Source organism: Dasypus novemcinctus, chromosome 23 (genome assembly GCF_030445035.2).
Source record: "Dasypus novemcinctus isolate mDasNov1 chromosome 23, mDasNov1.1.hap2, whole genome shotgun sequence".
Lineage (NCBI taxonomy): Eukaryota > Metazoa > Chordata > Mammalia > Cingulata > Dasypodidae > Dasypus > Dasypus novemcinctus.
The window spans coordinates 835,732-852,051 of record NC_080695.1 but is presented as its reverse complement, the minus strand read 5'-3'; the positions used below and the strand labels follow the sequence as shown (position 1 = coordinate 852,051).

The following is a 16,320-nucleotide window of genomic DNA, read 5'->3' as shown; positions in this document are numbered from 1 at the left end:
ATTTTTTGTAGTATTTTTATCAAGAAAAGATGCTGTATTTTGTCAAATGCCTTTTCTACATCAATTGATAAGATCATGTGATTTTTCTTCTTTGATTTATTAATGTGGTGTATTATGTGGATTGATTTTCTTGTGTTGAACCAGCCTTGCATGTCTGGTATAAAACCCACTTGATCATGCCAGGTTATACTTCTAATGTGTTTTTGGATTTGATTGGCAAGTCTTTTATTGAGGATTTTTGCTTCTGTACTCATTAGAGAAATGGGTCTGTAATTTTCTTTTTTTGAAACATCTTTTTCTGGCTTTGGTATTAGGGTGATAGTGGCTTCACAGAATGTATTTGGTAGCATTCCTTCGTGTTGAATTTTTTGGAAAAGCTTGAGTGAGATTGGTATTAAATCTTTGAATACTTGGTAGAACTCAACTATGAAACCATCTGGTGTCCTGGGTTTTTCATTTTGGGGAGCTATTTGATGACTGTTTCAATTTCTTTACTTGTGATTGGCTTGCTGAGGTCTTCTATTTCTTCTAGTGTCAGTCTAGGTTGTTTGTACATTCCTAGGAATTTTCCCATTTCATCTACATTGTCTAGTTTGTTAGCATAAACTTGTTCATTGTATTCTCTTATGATCTCCCTGATTTCTGAGGGGTCAGTAGTAAGTTTCCTTTTTCATTTCTTATTTCATTTATTTGCATCTTCTCTCTTTTTTCTTAGTCAGTCTAGCTAAGGGTTTGTCAATTTTGTTAATCTTCATGAAGAACCAACTTTTTGTTTTGTCATTTTCTGTTTTTTTTTTGTTCTCAATTTCATTTATTTCTGCCCTGATCTTTGTTATTTCATTCCTTCTACTTGCTTTAGGATTAGATAGCTGTTCTTTTTCTAGTTCCTCCAGCTGTGTAGTTAGGTCATTGATTTTAGCTCTTTCTTCTTTTTTAATGTAAGCATTGAGGGCTATCAATTTTCTTCTCAACACTGCCTTCACAGTATCCCATAGATACTGATATGTTGTATTCTCATTGTGATTCATCTTGAGATATTTATTGATTTCTCTTGAAATTTCTTCTTTGACCCATTGATTATTTAAGAATGTGTTGTTTAATCTCCATATATATGCGAATTTTCCCTTTATTTGCCACTTGCTGATTTCCAGCTCTACTCCATTATGATCAGAGAAAGTGCTTAGTATAATTTCAAGTTTGCTGAATTTATTGAGATCTTCTTTGTGTCCCAACATGCGGTCTATCCTGGAGAATGATCCATGAGCACTTGAAAAGAATGTATATCCTGCTGTTTTGAGGTGTAATGTTCTGCATATGTCTATTAGGTTTAGTCCATTTATCATATTATTCAAGCTCTCTGTTTCTTTATTGATCTTCTGCCCAGATGTTCTACCCAATTTTGAGAGTGGTGTATTGAAGTCTCCAACTCTTATTGTAGAGATGTCTATTTCTCCCTTCAGTTTTGCCAGCATTTGCCTCATGTATCTTGGGGCATCCTGATTAGGTGTGTATATATTTATGACTGTTATTTCTTCCTGGTGAATTATCCCTTTTATTAATATGCAATGTCCTTCCTTGTCTCTAGTAACAGTTTTGCTTTTAAAACCTGTATCATCTGATATAAGTATAGCTACCCCAGATTTTTTTGGGGGTTACTGCATGCATTGAATATCTTTTTCCAGCCTTTCACTTTCAATTTATTGGTATCCTTGGGTCTAAGGTGAGTCTCTTGCAGACAACATATAGATGGCTAATATTTTCTTATCCATTCTGCCAGTCTGTTGTGGGAAACTGGCTTACTTAATTTGTTGCTTCCTGTTATTGTAGAAGATGTTGCAAGTTGCTTTCTGTTATTATAAATTACCTTATTGTAGATATTGCAAGTTGTTCCTGCTATTGTAGAAGATGTTGCAAGTTGCTTCCTGTAGCAAATAGATGCTCCTTAGCTTTCAAATAAATACAATGTGGAAACTAGGGTTGAGGCTCTCAGTTTAAAAAGCTGTGAAGTTGCCTGGTCCCATCTTCATTTCCTCTCGTGTCTTTCTTTCTGTCCTTTTATTTCTTCAGTTCTGCATTGCCTTTCCTTCGTGCAGACCTATTGCTGAACTGGTCTCAGCAAATGGCACCCAAACAGGGACTCGAGGGGAAGAAGAGCTTCAAGCTAAAAGGTGTTGCCATGGTGCAGAGCCCCAAGTGGTTTAGAAGGCCTTCCAAGTCCTCAGTGAGTAAGGACACTCTCAGGCATTCTAGCAGGGTTACAATGGGAAATGGAGACAGTTCAACAAAATACCGTCTGTGTGTCTGTCTCCTCAAACAACTCCTCAAGGCAGAAGGAACCGAGGCCAGTGAGTCTCATATTTTAGAACTTTTATGGATTATAGAAAAATATTGCTCATAGTTCTCAGCAATAGGAAGTTTAGAATTAGGAGCTTAGGGAAGTGTATGAAAAAGAGTTAAAAATTTTACATGTACAAGGTGTTTTGCTCCCTGTTACTATTTGGCCCACTTGGATTATTACTAAATCTGTTTTGATACTAAATCTCAAGTTGTTTTGCCTTCAACTCCTTCATTAACTGACTTTAGAAAGTCACTTTCTCCCCTGCTGACATCTCCTCTCCCTCCTATACCCAGAGAAGCTCAGCCAAAGTTGTCAGCTGTCGGAGTCATGGACCCGAAGGGTGTTGGGAATGAAAGACAAAGAGAGATTGGGATCAGGGGATCTGAGAGCATTGATTTCTCAAGCTCATCAGACAAATTTATTAATCTCAGGGGCTTGTTTATATATCCCAACAGGCCATGAGAAGCAGGAACTATTCTAGATAACTATTACCATTAACTCATTCTTACTAACGCAGTGAATTAGATAGTTACCAAAGCTCATAATGTTCTATTATATTATTGAAACAAATATACTCATTAATCTTTTTGCTCAGGTCTTTCCATTCTAGCAAGTCCTTGTTCCACCAGAATGTTACATTTCCCTGATAGATTTATGACCTGCACCTATATCTCCAAGGACAGCATGACTCAGTGGTTAAGGAGGTAACTTGCTATTATGGACACAACATGCCTTTGTTTCCCACAGTCAGCTTTATAGCAGGGCATCTTGCAGGCTAGAGTGGAGGGAAATCATGTTGAGCCACTTGTGCAAGGAGAGGTTAAGTCACAAATACAATGTCCCGTACAGGCAAAAGTGCTAAATAAGGCCCTTGTTAGTGAAATCATGCTTGTTAGAAAACTCTCTGTTAGCATGTTGACTAAGATAAGGAAAATATTCAGCAACTCTGCAAACCCCCTGCTGCCGACATGATAATGTTGCTGTGGGCTAGTGGGGGATAATAGAATTAAATCTCTGGAAGAGGAGGAAAACATAGCAACATTGGTGTTCTGTTTTGTTTCCATGCTGATTCTGATTGGGCCTATTTAACCAAATTAATAAAATTAGTAAAAAATTTTTATCAAGGTATAAAAAGAAATTTTCAGTTTTGAATCAATAACTTACTCCTGAACTTCAAGTCTCAGTGTAGTCTTAAAAAGCAGTAATCCAAACAATGTGCATTGTCTGTCTGAACTGCTAAGTAAGAGCCTAACTGCATTTATGCTGCTCAAGCTATCCTAACTGCTTGCTCATTACTAAGAAAAGTCTTTCCAAGAACAAGCTTGCATGTTACAGGCAACATAGGTTCCAGAAAAGATCTTCAAAGCTATAAAATCTAAGAAGTGAAATGATAGAGGGCTTTGAAACAGCTATACCAAAAGAGTAAAAATTATGGGCCAAATTTTTAAGCTTTATGTTTCTGGTGATGTGTAGTAATTGTTTTGTGTTTATCAGTTTGTTCAACGTCAGTGTGTGTGGTAATTGTTTCAGTGTGTTGTAATGGTTTTTGGGATTGTTCATTGTCAGTACATATTTTGATACCTCCAAATGGTGATATAAATTAATAAATAAAAAATTTTAAAAGAGCTCTACTCAAATGGCCAAAAATTAAATAAGCGCTTATATTAATACATATTTTAAATGTTATTAAGATCTCTACAATGATAAAAAGTGTAAGTCTTTATTTAAAAAATTACTATATTAATACATTATTTTAAATGCTATAAGATCTCAACAATAATAAAAATTGTAAGTCTTGATTAACAAAATTATTATGTCTCTTCATACAGAATAGTTCTTGCCCAAATTGAAATGAATAGTTTATTTTTCTTCACAGGATAAAATGAAAGATGTAAAACTTAAATGAATATTTTAAAAGGTAAAAAGTTTGTGGGAGTGCTGACTGAAATTTGATGTCTGTCTAAAAAAAAAAAAAAGGTGAAAGTATATTTTGTCCTAAAAGAAGATGGCTAGTTTTCATAAAATCAAAATGGAAATATGCAGGACAAAACTTGAATGCATGTGGCAAGTTGTAAAAGGTATTATGGTAACTTTAAAAAAGGGAATGTGTTCTGTAAAGGTGAAATTCATCTTAAAATAATATAATGATAGTCTATATGGTTATAAATTATTATAAGAATTTTGCTGAAGCCTTGCTTGAATTGAGGTGTTTAAATGGCTAATTCCAGGAAGACATTATTGAACAAAAACTGAATTGATAATAATAAAGGTAATTTTATAACAGAAAAATGCTGGCAGCCAACCTCACCTGCCAACTTGCTTCTAAAAGACTGTTTCTAATATTGCATGCTACTAGGTAATTGAAATAAAGAAACCTTTTATTTGCATATAACCAAACTGAACTATTATTTTAACAAGTTTGTTTAGTCTTAATGATAATTGTATGTTGTAAGAGGTTTGATTGGAGACAGTTTCCAAAATCATTTTGGTAACTTATGTATATAGAATAGATAGAGTGTTTTTATTATTAAAGAAAAACAGAAAATAATTTTTTCCTAAAATAGAATGAGTGGTTATTAAGAAAGAGTAGGATATATGACAAAGCCTGAATAAATACAAAAAGTGCAGAAAGTTTGTGGAAAGGAATTTTTTGTGTTTAAAGTTGAGGAAGATTTGACAGGTCTATCTATTAAGTTTTAAAAGCTTTACTATTAAGTATTATGTGTCACAGAAAAGACCTCTTATTGTAAATTAAAGTGATACCATTGTAGTATGCAGCAGTCCCAGGGATTGCTGGCTTGTTGCAAGAATGAATACCCAACTGTGTCATTGTCACTTTGTTTTGAAACTTGCTAGGTCTTTCTTTGGTGTTTCCTTGGGCAAATCAAGCCAGCCTGCATTCTCCTACCTATGGAAAAGTCAACAATGGACTTTTAAAAAAAGATTTATTTATTTATTTCTCTCCCCTCCCCTCTGCCCCAGTAGTCTGTTCTCTGTGTCCATTTGCTGCGTGTTCTTCTTTTGTCCACTTCTGTTGTTGTCAGTGGCATAGGAATCTGTGTCTCTTTTTGTTGCGTCATCTTGCTGTGTCAGCTCCCCGTGTGTGCAGCACCATTCCTGGGCAGGCTGCACTTTCTTTTGTACCAGGCGGCTCTCCTTACGGGGTGCACTCCTTGCGCGTGGGGCTCCCCTACATGCGGGACACCCCTGAGTGGCACGGCACTCCTTGCGCGCATCAGCACTGCGCATGGGCCAGCTCCACACGGGTCAAGGAGGCCCGGGGTTTGAACCGCAGGCCTCCCGTGTGGTAGACGGATGCCCTAACCACTGGGCCAAGTCCGCTTCCCAACAATGGACTTTTGCAGTGCTTCCCCAAGGCTGTGTGCATGGCCCAATAATCTACCCTGGCTTGGTGGCAAAGAATCTGACTGTTTAGAAGAAAACTGCGGCAGTGACCCTACAAAAAATTATCAGAGACAATGGTATTTTAAGGGCCTGGAATAGGCAAACAATTGGGACAGGCTGCAAGGTTCCTGCTCCTCTATCAAATTCTTAAATATTATTTGATTGGGTAAGACAAAGCTACACCCTCTGCTGTAGTTGATGAAGTACAATGTTTTCCCATGGTAATAGGACTTGTAATATTGTTGGAATACTAAAAATCTTTTATCCCTTACTGAGATGTGTTAATGTGTTAATTAGGAAGGTCCTTCATGCGAGTAGGAGGAGCCTCCAGCAAGCTGCTTTAATAATAATAATAATAATAATAATAATAATAATACAAAGGAGAGAAGGTGGCTATTGACTTACCTGTCAACTGGATGTGGCCAGCAACAACATTGGCTTTGCGTGGGGTTTGTGGCAAAGGCGACATTCTAATTGAGTACCCCTCGGGCTTCAGTCACAGTTGTGGGAAAGAGCAATAAGTACAATATAAAAAAGCCCTTGTGTGCAGCACAGGAAGCCCCGCTGCAACTGAAAGGCGTAGCCCAGCAGTGTCTGCTCACTCTGAAGCCGGCCATCCCTATCCAGGGATGGATTGCAAATGCTCAAAGCAAGACAGAAAGGACGGACTGCTGTGAATCACCCTCTGGGGGAGAGATCTGTGGAAGAACATCTGGGACACTGCCTGTCACGTCCCTGCCCACTCCTCTGACAACCTTCTCAGGACTGTAGAGAGAGGTGCCTCATGAAGATCCAGAGCCACACAACGGAGACCTGAGAAGCAGCAGCGTGGCTCCACCAGAAAGGCGAACGTCGTGACTGCCAGACCTTGGGTGCCCAGCCCAGCGGCCCCAGCTGCCTGCTGTTCACCAGCAGCTTGTGGGCATCACCCATGGGTGTCCTTCATGCTCACTTCAATGACTGTAGATCTGTCCCCTCCTGCTCTTGGGAAGGGCAGGGTGTGCTTTCACTGCTACAGACACTGCACTGGGACTCTTATAACCAGCCAGCTATTGTTTTCTGCCTGGAAAATGGGTCCGCACAAGGATGGACTGAGCTAATGCAACACTGAGTTGTGGCCCCAGGTCCAGTGAAGATGCTAAGAGCAGGACCAAGGAAGGCAGTGAAATTATGTGATAAACTTCCAGCTGCCCCACAGCCCAAAATGCGGAAGTCACAATAATTTGTCATTGCCTATGCCTCAAAAACTATACAAAATTGGGGGAAATGAGGTCATTTTTGATCAGGTACTGACCTGTATAGCCTTGCTGGTAGGAAATCTTAAAAGATAAATCATCTCTTAGTTGGAAGTTTGTATAAATCTGCTGTAGTTATGTATTATGTATAAAATGCTGTTTTCTGATTGGACATTATTACTTAAATGATAAGCACACAATGAGCCCTTCAGGGTAGGAGGCAGTAAGAAACCACCTAATCCTCCTTTGTTGCTTTATAAAAACAAAAAGGGGGATATATTGTGGGAAATTGGCTTACCTATTTGTTGCTTCCTGTTATTGTACAAAATGTTCTAAGTTGCTTCCCGTTATTGTAAATTACTTTATTGTAGATGTTGCAAGTTGCTTCCTGTAGCCCACATCTGCTCGTTATGCTTTCAGATAAATACCATAGGTGAAACTAGGGCTGAGGCTCTCAGTTTCAATAGCTGTGAAGTCCCTGAACCCATCATTGTTTCCTCTCTTGTGTCTGTCTTTCTGTCCTTTTCTTTCTTCAGTTCTGCATTGCCTTCCCTTCATGCAGACCGATTGCTGAGCTGGTCTCAGCACCAGGGCTCAGGCGCAGCCGGCAAGGTGGAAGGAGGCTCAGCAGCGCCCACAGGAGCCCGTGAGGGGCCGGGGTCGGGTCCCTATGACCCTGCCCTGTTGTTCCCTGCCTTTGGGGTCCACAGGCCACCGTCTGCCTCCATCCTGGGGGTCAGGGCTTCTTCTTTTTTGTCAGAGGGGGTGATGGGAAGTGGGGCTCAGCGTCCAGGCCTGGGGGTGACTCAATAGGGCTCTAGACTGGCCTGGCAGTGAGGAGGTCACCTCCTCCAGAGTGAGGGGCGCCCCTGGCTCTGAGCCCCTGGGGAGGTCCCTGCTCTGCGCTGTGCCCAGGCCCCTGTGCCCCCAGCCCACCCCCCTCTGAGAAGATTTGGAAGCTTGTGCCTTTAGGGTCCAGGTGGGCAGCTGAGGCTCTAGGAGCATGACTGGCTGAGGAGGGGGACTCAGGTCATCCGGCACCCGAAGGTCAACGCCAGCCTGCCTGCTGAGGGGGACATGGACATGTCTTGCTGATACTGGGAAAAATAGGGAAACTGAGACCTCAAGAAAACGTGAAGTCAGCAGGGTGTGCAGGGGCCAGGGGCTGGGGGTTCCAGGCTTGTCCCCATGTTGGGGTGACAGAAGAAGGACGAGGCCCCAGCCAGGTCCATGTAAAGTGGCGTCTTCCATTGCAAACAAGATCCCAGGATCCGCAGATCTGACCCCAACTCCAGGAATAGGGAGATGGAAAAACTGAGTGACGGAGAGCTAGGAGGAAAGAGGGAAGGGGGATGAGAGAGAAGAGGGGGTGGGAGGGAGGGGGGAGGGTGAAGGGGAGACCTGAGGGCAGGGGCTGCACTGAGTCTGGGGGACCAGCCACCCCACCCCACCCCACAGAGGCCAGGGCAGGACGAGGCTCCGAGGTGCAAATACCCAGGCTGTCCCTGGCCCCCAGAGCCTCCCAGGCCCCCGGTCACACCCACGGACAAGGACACTGAGCCCCAGCTGCTTTCCGCCGAGTTTAATAGGCACAGACGGGTGGGATGTTGGTGGTCCTGGGCCATCTCCACCCCCCTCTGGGACACAGGGCCTGGGAGCCTGTCCCCTGCCTCTGCTCCCCGCTGTCCGGGAAGGCCAGCACGCTGGAGCCAGGGGCAGAGGGCGGGGAGCAGGGGCCGGGGGGCAGCACCGTGGGGAGCAGAAGGCTGAGCCCCGGGGAGAAGCGCAGGGGGCCGCGCCCGGACGCGCCTCGGTCAGGGCTGCAGGGGGACGTGCTGGCGGATCCAGGGCACGTAGGACGACACTCGGGTGTAGACTCCGGGGAAGTTGGGAAGGCCACAGCCCTGCCCAAAGCTCACCACGCCCACCTGGAGCCAGGTGCTGTTCATTTCACAGACCAGGGGGCCCCCGAAGTCGCCCTGTGGGGAGAGGAGCGGGTCACCCCAGTGCCTGCGTCCCCCCTGCCCTGAGGCTCTGGCCCCTCCTCAGGTGCACCTGGCGGAGGTTGGGGTGCCTCCTGCAGCGCTCATTGCTCACGATGGGGACACTCACCTGCTGCAGGTTCCGGGGGGGAGGCAGGGGACCTGTGGGGAGAGGGCGAGTGAGGCGCCCACCCCTCCCCACCACCTGCTCAGACCACGGCCCCTGGCTGGGAGAGGGCAGGGCAGGATGCGCCCCCACGGTGGAGGGGGAACCTGCAACCACTTGCCTACAACCACGGATCCCGAAATGGTCCTTTTTGCTACTGGAGCCTCAGTTTCCCCTCCGTGCCCCATCTTGGGGAGGGGCGACAAGAGATTCCCAAGTGTATCTGCAGCTTCCACACGCACAGGGTGCAGGGCAGGTGCCCCATCCCAGGAGCCACACCCATGGGATTCCCGAGGACAGCTGCGGGAACCTGCCCCCAGGCCACGTGTTCCCTGGAGCAGGAGAGCCTCAGGGGCGGGGACAGGGATGCGGGAGGACCCAGGGGCGACGAGCCAAGCACGCAGTCCCGGGGTGGGCCACTTTGAGAAGGGGAGCAGAAGCCTCCTCTTGGGGTGTTGGGGGCTGAGTGTGGCCTGGGGTCCCCCAGAGCTGGCCCAGCAGGGTCCTGGGTCCTGGCAGCTGCGTGAACCTGCCCTCCCACTCCCCCGGGGCCAAAAGCAGGGACCGAGGTCTTCTCAAGAAAGACCCCCCGCCCCTCCCAGCCACTGGCCCTGGGCAGCCCACCCACAGCCCCTCTGCGGCAATCCTGGCATAATTTGACTCAATGTCCCCCCAGTCGGTCACCCAGCAGGACATCTCAGGGATGTTCAGAGAGGCAGGCAGGAGGGTGACGGGTCTGACGTACTTGGAGAGCGCCACGGGGGCCTCCAGTTTCAGCAGGGCGATGTCCGCGCCCCCCATGGCAGACATGTGGACATTGTACTTGGGGTGCCGGATGATCTCAGTCACCCTCGTCAGCTGGTCGTGGTCGTAGAGCTTCAGCTGCCCCAACTGGACCCTAAAGGCACAAGCTTCCAAATCTTCCCTGGGGGAGACCAGAAGCTTCTCAGAGGGAGCCTTGGGGGGGCCTAGGGACCTGGGCTCAGTGCAGAGCAGGGACCTCCCAGGGGCTCAGAGCCAGGGGCAGCCCAGACCCTGGAGAGAAGGTGCCCGAATCCTGACCCTCCCCACCCCAGGACCCTGAGCACCCACTTCCCACCCCCCTACATGGCATCAGGGCTGGGGGTCACTCATGGCTCAACACAGTGGGCGGCGGTCAGCACCCGTGGGGGGTGGATGAGGGAGCCCCCGCACCAGTGCATCCACCGCTTGTGAGGTACCAGGAAGATCCTCAGGCTGACCTGCCAGGGCCACTGCCCAGCGGGGGCATCCGGACCCCCCACGATGCCCACCAGCTCGGCCCCTGGACCCCGGGCTCGGTGAGCAGGAGGAGGAATGAGCAGGGACCATGCGGCCCCCCGCACAGTCCAGCTGGCCTCTCAGCCCCCAGGAGGCACCACCCTTGTCCCCCTCCCCAGGCTGGTGCCCAGGGGACAGGGCAGCTGGGCAGGGGCAGGGCCGGGGTCTGGACTCACCCGGGAAGGCGAGACGGAGCCCCCCAGGCAGGGCAGGGCCTGGAGCAGCAGCCTCCTGATTCACAGGCCTTTTGCCATCAGGTGGTCCCGCCTTGGCATTCCCAAGCCCCCCGCCCCCTCCCAGGCCTGAGGAGAGTCGGGGGGCTCCTCCCTGCGCCCAGGTCCCGGACATGTCAGTGGGGGCGGGGGCAGGGGAGAGGAGTCCACTTGTAATTTCTCTAGCGGGGTCCACAGTGCACGCCCCAGAGCCTCAGCCTCCGAGATCCAGAGGGGCAGAAGGCAGGAGCTGGGGCTGGGTCTGGGGGCAGATGGCAGGGCTGGGGCTGGGGACAAATGGTAGGAGGCAGGGGCTGGGGGCAGGGTCAGCGGGCAGATGGCGGGGCTGGGGGCACATGGCAGGGGCTGGGGGCACATGGCAGGGGCTGGGGGCACATGGCAGCGGCTGGGGCAGATGGCAGGGGCTGGGGGTAGGGACTGCGGGCAGATGGCAGGGGCTGGGGGCAGGGGCTGGGGGTAGGGACCAGGAGCAGATGGCGGGGCTGGGGGCACATGGCAGGGGCTGGGGGCACATGGCAGCGGCTGGGGGCACATGGCAGGGGCTGGGGGCACATGGCAGGGGCTGGGGACAGTGGTGGAGCCACACAGGACCCACGTCCCCGGCACCTTCAGCGGTGGCGTCCCAGGCGCCGCCCCCAGCGGAGTCCTCGCCCCCGAGGGCATGGGCAGGCCGAGGGGCCGCTCCGGGGCGGCTGGACCCCACCCCTCAGGCCCCGCCCACCCCGTCCCTCGTGGCCTCGGAGCGTGTGGCTCCGCTCAGCTCTCCAGCCAGGCCCCCTGGAGCCCAGTCGCGGGGTCTCCAGTTTGGGGGCGTGGAAGGGGCAGCGTCCCCTGGGGAGCTCGTCAGAAGAAACTCGCCGCCGCCCTCCAAACCCACTGGGGCGGGCAGCGCCCGAGGGCGGCCGGGGCGGCGGGAGGAGACCCGGCGCTGGTGACGGTCGCGAACTCCCCGACTCCGGATGGCGCGGCCCCCGCCCACGGGCCCACAACGCGGCGCTCGGACGGACGCGCAAGTCGCTCTTTTTGATATTTGAGATTAAGCCTCACAGGGGAAGTGGGGGGGGGAGTTGGGGGAGTGAGGCCGTGGGTGAAGCTGGGAGGTGTGAGGGGGCGTGAGGTGGGCTAGTGGGGTAGGGGGAGTGGGGGGTGAGGATGGGGCGGTGAGGGAGTGAGTAAGGGGGCAGAGGGGGGGACCATGTCCTGACGGGCGGGGTCCCTCCTTCCACGGAGGCAGCAGGTGGGGATGGAGGAGGGGCAGGGGCTCTCCTGGCAGGACCCCCCCTCGCGCGGGTCAGCGGGCGTCCTGGGTGACCGCGGCCGGCCTGGGTGGAGAGGAGGTGCCGGAGTCCCGGGGCGGCCATGGGGGACCTGGGGAGCCCAGGGCTGGTCTGGGGCTCCGGCCACTCCCTGGACTTCGGGCGGGGTCATCCGCGGAGGGCAGGGACAGGGAGGAAGGAGCCCCCCACCGCCAGGCCGAGCCTCGGGGTCCAGCACCGGCCGCACCTGCCCCTGTGCCTCGGTTTCCCCACGGCCGCCGGGACTGGGTCGGAACACGGGCCGCCCAGACGCCCGTCGGCTCTGGACCCCAGGGGCGAGCCCGGGCGCAGGTGGCGACGGGGAGGCTGGGGAGCCGGTCCCCGAGGCGGCGCAGGGCGGGGCAGCCGCAGGGCTGCGGTTTCCACCCTCGGGTCAGGGCCTGCGCGGGGCGGCCACGGACCCCCTCATTCCTGGGAGGCTGCACCCCTGCTGGGCAGGGAGCGCCGTGGGAGGGCCCAGGACCCCTTCAGGCCCCCACACAGGGGATCCCCAGAAGATGCCGGGAAGAAAGCCCTTTTCCCTCCACGCCGCGCCCCAGCGCCCCCCGGTCTGTGCCGCCCGCGTCTCCCTGAGCGTCCCCCGGGCTCCCTGCCCCCCGTCCAACACCCCTCAGTGGACCCTGAGCGAGGCTGGCGGGAGGGGCGCAGGGCCACGTGCTCCAAGAGCATCACGGGGGCTCCGGCCCCAGCAGGGCGAGGTCTGCGCCCCAAAAGTAGACGGGGCGACACTGGACCGGGGAGACGGGGCACCCCCACCGCCTCCGTCAGGCTCGTGGCCTCAGAGCCCTTCCGGGTGGCAGAGGGCACTCGGGGAGCTGAACCCCGCCTGGAGCCCAGGAGAGGGCCGGGCCCCCGCCACCGCCGGGGCCAGCAGGGGTCACCCACCTTCCACACAGCGGCCCCAAGGCACCCGCTGGCGGAGGAGGGGCCGCCTCCAGGCTTCTGGTCTGTTTCTGGGGTGTCCGTCCCCCGCTGACCTCCCACGGCCCCCCCACAATGCCGATGGGCTTTGTGACTGGGGGTACCAGCCACGTCCAGAGCCCACCTGGCCCCCACCGCCTCGAGAGCTCGGGAGTGAGCTGGAGGTTTTCACGGGGCCGCCAGCCCCTCCTGAGAAGCAGGGACGGGGGCTGGGCAGGGCAGGCCGTGGGGTCGGGACCGCCTGGGTCCTGGCAGGCAGCCCCCATGTGGGGGGGAGGGGGCTCAGAAGCTGCAGCTGCAGCCTCTGCGGGGGAGGTGGGGGCGGGGAGGGCCCCGGGCCAGGGTAGGAGCAGGAGGGCTGGGTGGGGGTCCTTGCCACTCGGGGCTCTGCTGCCCTCAGCCGAGGGGCCCCTCAGAGCCCCCTTATCCTCGGCCGGGATCTGTGATGGGGGAGTCAGCCCCCGCGCCGGGGCCTGGCTCGTCGGGGCGTCTCCCTGCCGGGGACGGTGCTGACCGACGGGCAACTGGCCAAGAAGCAGCCCTGAGGGTCCCCGCGCCCACCTGAGAACCAGGTGCTGGAGGCGGGTCCCCGGGAGGTGCCGAGTGGAAAGGGAGGTGCTGTGTGGACGGGAACGGGGAGCGGCGGCCGCGGGGCGGGGCGGGGCGCCTGGGGGCTGGGGGCTGGGGGCATGAGGCCCCTCCCCCCTCCCCCCGGGGCTTGGCCTTCGGCCCTCGGCCCTCGGCCCTCCCGGAAGGACAGACGCGCTGGCGACCCCGTGGGACTCCACGCTCTCAGGGCCGCATAGCCTGCCCTCCGCGTCATCGAGTTCTGAGGTGCAGGGGGGCGAGGCCTTGGATGGGGAGAAACTTTGGGGCCTCACCCAGGCAGCCCAAGGCTCCCGTGGGGGCACCCGGGGAGGCCTCACCCTGGCGTGACTGCTGGGGGCCCGGGCCTGGTTGGACCCCCGCGGGGTCGCCATGCTCGCTGCAGCCGGTGCTCTGGCCTTCGATGCTGGCCCCCTGTGCCTTCCAATCACGTCCAGACTTCTTCCAGGCTGGGTGGGTGTTGGAAACTGAGGCACAGTGGCCTCACAAGGAGAGACAGGCTGTCTCCATGGCTATGCTTGCAACCTAAAGAATGCGATAATTAAGAGTTCCCGGCAAATGGGATGAAGCTGTTAAAGGCTGAAAGAAAAGATGGGCACATGCCTTTTGTAGTGAATAGGACACTTAGACTTTGTACCTTGAGATTAGATTTTTTTAAATTCCTTAGACTACGGGTATATGCTGATAGTTAACTGCATGTTGCTTGTTGTCACCTCGGCTACGTGTTTCTGCTTGTTGTCACGTAGACTGGGGTATATAGAGAGCCCCTTGTAAACAATAAAGTTGTCTGAGGAGTTATTACTCACAGACCCCCTGATCCCAGCTATCTCCCTCGTTCCTTCCCCCTTTTCTTGTCCTTTCATTCCCGATACCCTTCGGGTCCAAATCTCCAACATCTGGCACCCCACGTTGAGATTTGAACCTGAAGGGTATCGGGAATGAAAGAACAAGAAAAGGGGGAAGGAAACAAAGAGCAAGAACCATCCGTGTCTGGAGCTCTGCCCCTCCCCCTGGCCTCTCTCCATGTCCCCGTGGGGAGTCAGGGGTCAGAGCAGCTTCTGTCGGAAACAGCAGGGGTTTGGGGTTCTGGGGAGATGAGTCACCACCGGATGAGAGCAACACCTGCTCCCTAGAAAAACCAAAGCTTCAGCTGGAAGCGCTGACCCGGGTCCGCAGGTGTCCCTTGCAAGGTAAATGCTCTCAGCACAGAGTGCCCGTGGCTTTTTCTTACAATTCTTACCATCCAAACCGTTCGTGGCCGGTTTAAGAGTAAAGTGCCAGCTTGAAGTTGTTTTCAGCCAAAAAGGTCCACAATAAGCAAATTTACTTTCTAATGGACAAGAACAAAAAGTTTCTTAAAAGTTCAAACATAAGCGAGATTCCCAAGTGCTTGTGTGTGTCTCATGTGTCTATCTGTGCATTGTGTGCTTGTGTGTGCATAGCCCTATGTGTAGGTGTATTTGTGTATTTGTGACTCTTCATGTCTATGTGTATGTGTGTTGTAGGTGTATAGGTGTGCACGTTTGCATGCATGTGTGTGTTTCTGTGTAGGTGCATATATGTGCATTTTGTATAAATGTACATATATTTAAATGTAGGTGCATATACATGTGTTATATGTATATATTTGTGTATAGCTAGGTGTAAGTGTGTGGGTTTGTATTTGTGTGTATGTGTATCTTTGTGTATGTGTTTTATGTGTGTTTGTGTGTAGTATGTATACATGTGCATTTTGTATCAGTGTGTAGATGTGTGTGGATATGTGGATGTGTGTTATATGTTTGTGTTTGTAGACATAGCTATGCGCATGTAGGTGTGAGTCTGTGTGTAGGTGTATGGGTGTGTGTTTTTTGTAGATGTATGTAGGTGTATAGGTTTGTGGATGTGTGTAGGTGTATGTATGAACATGGAAATGTGTGGGTATAGGTATTGGCATGTATGTAGGCATGTAGCTTTGTGGGTATGGATATTTGTGTAGGTGTGTAAGTGAGTGCTTGCATATATGTTTCATGGAAGTGTGTGTGTGTAGGTGTGTGCATATGTGTAGGTGGATGAGTGTGGATGTAGGCTGTATAGGTGTGTATGTAGGCATGTGCATATATGTAACTGTAGGCATGCATGTAGGTGTGTGTTAGGTGTGCATGTAGGTGTGTGTCTGTAAGTGTGTGCATGCCTGTATGTCTGTAGGCGTGCACGGTAGGCACATGCATGTATGTAGGCACGTGTGTGCAGGTGCCTGCATGTGTGTTGGCATGTGCATGTGTTTGGTGTGTGCATGTGTGTTGGCATGTGTGTGTGTTCATGAGGGTCCCTTGCCCTTGCCGGTGTCCTCCCCCTCCCCAGCTCCAAGGCTGGTGGGTGGGGTGCCAGCTGAAGGCTCAGGGGGAGGGCTCCGCCCAGGCCACCCAGCGGGTCAGGGGATGTGCACCCGTCCAGCCCCCACCCTTTTAGGGCAGCACCTGCCCTGGCACCTCCACCTGTGCTCAGCAGTAGACAGGAGGCCCCAATGCAGCAGTCTGCCCCAGTGAATGGGCCCTGGGCACATAGAGAGCAGTTGTGACATCGAGTCCCCTCTGTCATCCCCCCACTCTGTAGAAGCTTCTAGCAGCGCTGGGTCCTGCTGGCACCCTGCAGTCCAGGCCCAAAGGCCTGGGGGTGGGAAAGAGACCCTGGCACCGGAGTACAGGGGTCAGAGTCCACTGGCTGGGCTGGGGAGGGTCCTGCCGATGGGCAGGTGGGTGTCCTATGGGGGTCTCCACCCTCATGGATCTCAGGCTCCCCCAAACTCATCCCCTCTCCCCAGCTTGGCCCTGTGCTCC

The 16,320-nt window shown here is 52.4% G+C and overlaps 1 pseudogene; it reads right to left on the bottom strand.

Annotated features, from left to right (window-relative positions):
• Positions 1–8,792: 8,792 nt before the first annotated feature.
• Positions 8,793–13,875, bottom strand: LOC101436047 (mastin-like; annotated as a pseudogene).
• Between the last annotated feature and the right edge of the window lie 2,445 nt (positions 13,876–16,320).